Genomic DNA, 5,681 nt, shown 5'->3' with positions numbered 1-5,681 from the left:
GCTTTTGCTCCTCACAAGACTAGTTTTGTGAAGAACAATGGTCGGTTTTGCACGAGTTGCAAGCAAGTTGGTCATAAAGAGCATGAATGCAAGAACAAGAGTAAAAATGCTAATGTATCCTCCATTAAGCTTGGTTCTTTTTATATGCTTACAAAGGGTATAAATGGTGTGAAGGCTAAGTTCATTGGTAAACCATGGATGGGCTCAAAGAAGAAAGCTATTTGGGTACCAAAGAGCTTAGTGACTATCCTTTAAGAACACAAGCAAGTTTGGGTACCTAAAAAGAATTGATCTTCTTTTGTAGGTTAATTACAAAGCCAGAGGAAGGCATTGGGTTCTTGACAGTGGGTGCACTCAACACATAACCAGTGATGTAAGAATGTTCAACACAATCAACACCAATGGCAATGATGATTATAATAGTATCACATTTGGTGATAATGGCAAAGGCAAGGTCAAAGGGCTTGGCAAGATTGCAATATCCAATGACATGAGCATATCCAATGTATTGCTAGTAGAGAGCTTGAACTTCAATTTGCTATCCGTGGCTCAATTATATGATCTTGGTTTCAAATGCATATTTGGGGTAGATGATATAGAGATCATAAGTGTAGATGGTTCTAACTTGATCTTCAAGGGCTTTAGATATAAGAATCTATACTTGGTTGATTTCAATGCTAGTGAAGCTAGATTATCTACATGCTTGTTCACTAAGTCTAGCATGGATTGGTTATGACATAGAAGGCTTGATCATGTTGGAATGAAACAATTGAATAGATTGGTTAAGCATGACTTGGTTAGAGGCTTGAAAGATGTTTTGTTTGAGAAGAATAAACTTTGTAGCTCTTGTCAAGCTAGAAAATAAGTTGGAAACACCCATCCTAAGAAAAGCATGATGAGCACTAGTAAAGCATTTGAGTTATTGCACATAGATTTGTTTGGGCCAACATAATACACTAGCATCGGTAGTAACAAGTATGGTTTTATGATAGTGGATGACTACACTAGATATACATGGGTATTCTTTCTAGTGGACAAAAGTGATGTATTTGCAATATTCAAATCATTTGTCAAGGGCATTCATAATGAATTTAAAACAACCATCAAGAGAGTTAGAAAGTGACAATGGTAGTGAGTTCAAGAACACTAGAATTGATGAGTTATGTGATGAATTTGGAATTAGACATCAATTCTCAGCCAAGTACACACCTCAATCAAATGGCCTTGTTGAGAGAAAGAATAGAACACTCATTGATATGACAAGATCTATGCTTAGTGAGTACAATGTGAGTCAATCCTTTTAGACCGAAGCTATCAACACGGCTTGCTATTGTAGCAACCGCCTCTATTATCATCGATTGAAAGAGAAGACACCATATGAGCTCTTAAATGGTAGAAAACCCAACATTGTATATTTTTGGGTCTTTGGTTGCAAATGCTATATCTTGAAGAAAGGCACTAGATTGGATAAGTTTGACAAGAAATGTGATGAGGGATTCCTACTTGGATACTCCACTACAAGCAAAGCATATAGAGTTTAGAATTTGGATAGTGTACTCTTGAGGAAGTTCATGATGTTGAATTTGATGAAACTAAGGGTTCACAAGAAGAGAATGAGAACTTGGAAGATGTTAGAGGCATTCAACTTTCAAATGCCATGAAGAACATGGATATTGGTGAATTGAGGCCTAGGCAAGTGAATGATGATGAAGATGATCAAGTGCAAGTGCTCTCTAACTCAAATGTGCAAGATGATACAAATCAAGCTAGTACAAGTGGCTCTCATGATAATAAACAAGATCAAGTGGCTAGTACATCATCTCAACCTAATGATCAAGCAAGTGCAAGCAATCAAGTTCCAATCCTCCAACCAACCAATGTTGCAAGGGATCATCCATTGGACACTATAATTAGAGATATCCCAAGAGGTGTACAAACAAGATCAAGATTGACTTTATTTTGTGAGCATTTCTCATTTGTGTCATCCATTGAACCAAAGAAGATAGATGAAGCATTGAAGGATGTTGATTGGGTGAATGCTATGCATGAAGAATTGAATAATTTCACAAGAAATTAAGTATGGGAATTGGTAGAAAGACTAAAGGGACATAATGTGATTGAAACCAAATGGGTCTTTAGAAACAAGCAAGATCAAGATGGGATAGTAGTAAGAAACAAAGCACGATTGGTAGCACAAGGCTATACACAAGTGGAAGGTCTTGACTTTGGAGAACATATGCCCCGGTTGCTAAATTGGAAGCAATTAGAATCTTGCTAGCCTATGCTTGTGCCCACAACATCAAGCTCTATCAAATGGATGTTAAGAGTGCATTTCTCAATGGGTACATCAATGAAGAAGTATATGTTGAGCAATCTCCCAGTTTTAAAGATGACAAGAAGCCCGACCATGTGTACAAGTTGAAGAAGGCATTGTATGGCTTGAAGCAAGCACCTAGAGCATGGTATAAGAGATTAAGGGACTTCCTACTCTCTAAAGGTTTCATGATGGGCAAGGTTGACACCACTCTTTTCATCAAGAAGATTGGAAAAGATTTGTTTGTGTTGCAAATCTATGTAGATGATATCATATTTAGATCAACCAATCAAGACTTTTATGATAAATTTAGAAAGATGATGGCTAATGAGTTTGAGATGTCCATGATTGGAGAGTTGAGTCACTTCTTTGGTCTTCAAATCAAGCAATTGAAGAATGGTACATTTGTGAGTCAAGGCAAGTACATCAAGGACATGATCAATAAGTTTGGATTGAATGATAGTAAAGCCATTAGCACACCAATGGAAACCAATGGCAACTTGAATAGTGATGCAAGTGGAAATATGGTGGATCAAAAGTTATATCGGTCTATGATTGGAAGCTTACTCTATGTGACCGCATCAAGGCCAGATGTCATGTTTAGTGTATGCATGTGTGCAAGATTTCAAGCCTCACCAAGAGAAAGTCATTTGAAGGCAACAAAGAGAATATTGAGGTACTTAAAGCATACACCAAATGTTGGTTTGTGGTATCCCAAAGGAGCAAAGTTTGAGCTAGTTGGTTACTCCGACTCGGATTATGTGGGATGCAAGGTTGAAAGGAAGAGCACCTCGGGCACATGTCAATTGTTGGGGAGATCACTTATTTCGTGGTCATCAAAGAAGTAAAATAGTGTTGCATTATCAACCACCAAAGCCGAATACATATCCGCCGGTAGTTGTTATGCACAAATACTTTGGATGAATGCCACTTTGAGTGACTTTGGAATTAAGTTCAAAAAAGTGCTATTACTATGTGACAATGAGAGCGCAATCAAGTTAACCAACAATCTGGTTCAACATGCAAGAACAAAGCACATTGATGTCCGCCATCATTTCATAAGAATCACCAACAAAAAGGGGACATTTGCATTGAGAATGTAGGCACCGAAGATCAACTTGCCGATATATTTACCAAGCCATTGGATGAGAAAAGGTTTTGCAAGCTAAGGAATGAGTTGAACATATTGAATTTCTCAAATATGTGTTGATGCATCCCCCCACTTATATGACATGCCTCTCCTTCGAGCAATCCAAGGTAAAAGTTGATTGGCATGGCATACATCCTTGCTAAGGACATGTTTAGTGCATTTAGTCATTTCTCTATTTTAATTAGGCTCATTCATGAAAATCAAATGAATTTGATGTTTATATGGTATCACTATTGCTTCTATGCTTGACTTGATCTAGTGATAGCATATGACTTGTTTGTGGGCTTGTAAACCTAAGGTTTAATCTAGAAAATGAGCTCTAAGTGTTTAACTCAACATGATACAAGATAACCCTTATTTAGAGGTGTGAAAAAAGCTTATCCTTGGATCAAACCGAGCTAAATATCTTTGGTAAATAATCTAGTTTGAACCAAATGTAAGAATATGATCCTCACTCCATTGATTGACATTGATAATCTCGACCCTACAAGTGGTACTACCTACATTTTAAACCTTTATGGTCATTGATGACAAAGAGGGAGAAATTAGTGTACAAAGATAGAAGTGAAATAGGGGGAGAAAAATAGTAGTGATATTAATACATGGGGAGAACTTGACATAGGAGGAGAGAAATATGACAAAGGAAATGGATCAATTAAAATTCTGAGCACGCAAGTAGGGGGAGCAGGCTCATGAACTTGTATGATGCATTTGAATGTGCATTTCATATGTTTGCTTGCATGGCACAAGTTTTAAATTTTAAATATCCATGCTTGTGTGATGAATGCTAGTTGTAAACTTGAATGATGAAATGAAAATCGAGTATGCATAGGATATCGAGTGATTTCACTTCCAAGTATTACCAAGTGGTATCATTTCCAAATATTTACAAAGTTTTTACAAGTAGTATCTAGCTATCAAGTGTTCAAATGGTATCTAGCTAACTATGGTGCTAAGGATGGTATAATAGTGCACTCCGATTGGTATCATGCTTCAAAGGTCCATCTTTTATACCTTAGCATCATTTGGTAGACATTGTCTCCTATATTTTCTATCTAATCATATGTGCAAGCTACAATCCAAACTCTTAGTACATATGTAGGGGGAGCAATTGCTACCATATGGAGTTCATGAAACCTGTCCATATCCTTTTACACATGGTAAATATGCTTGGGCAAGCAACATGAATTCAATTGAATTTTAATTCATATCTTTGTATAAGGGTTGTCATCAGTTACTAAAAAGGGGGAGATTGAAAGCTCTAGTTTGGTTTTGGTGAATTGATGAAACCCTAAGTGCTAACCTAGTTTATCAAGTGATCATGAGATAGGTAGCACACTCCAAGTGGTGAAGCAAATAAAGATCATAGCATGATGATGATGATGGCATGGTGATGATCTAGTGCTTCGACTTGGAAAGAAGAAAGAGAAAAACAAAAAGCTCAAGGCAAAGGTATAATTTGTAGGAGCTATTTTGTTTTGGTGATCAAGACACTTAGAGAGTGTGATCACATTTAGGTTTGATAGCCGTACTATTAAGAGGGGTGAAACTCGTATCAAAATGCGGTTATCAAAGTGCCACTAGATGCTCTAACTCATTGCATATGCATTTAGGATATAGTGGAGTGCTAACACCCTTGAAAATGTTTGTGAAAATATGCTAACACATGTGCACAAGGTGATACACTTGGTGGTTGGCACATTTGAGCAAGGGTAGGAAACTTCATCGATAGAGTGTCCGCCTGTAGAGTGCGGACAGTCCGACGGTGCCACCGGCACCCTAGACAGAAAAGACGGAGGTCACTGGAAGTGATCGGACGCTGGGTTACTCAGCGACCAGACATTGGAAGGCTACGTCCGGTCATGCTGTCAGGCAGTGCACAGAAGAGTTGCTGAGTGACCGGACGCTGGGTGTGTCCGATCAAGGGCGACCGGACACGTTCGGTCGAGAAAAATCGTTTCTGGAACCTTACTGGAAATGACCGAACACTAGGGGTTCAGCGTCCGGTCACTTTTACTGCAGCATCCGGTCGTCCAATCACTGTTGAGATCGGGCGTTCAGCATTCGAAGAGAGGGGACACGTGGCTTGCATCGCGTGACCGGACGCTGAGGTCTAGCGTCCGGTCAATCTGACCGGAGCGTCTGGTCGGCCCATGTTCAGTGCAGTGAGGAGCCCAACGGCTCTATTTCATGGGAGCTTCTATTTGATCCCCATAG

The sequence above is a fragment of the Miscanthus floridulus genome, chromosome 4, assembly GCF_019320115.1.
Source record: "Miscanthus floridulus cultivar M001 chromosome 4, ASM1932011v1, whole genome shotgun sequence".
In the NCBI taxonomy this organism is placed as follows: Eukaryota; Viridiplantae; Streptophyta; class Magnoliopsida; order Poales; family Poaceae; genus Miscanthus; species Miscanthus floridulus.
The sequence above is the reverse complement of the archived record's forward strand: the minus strand, read 5'-3'. Positions refer to the sequence as shown.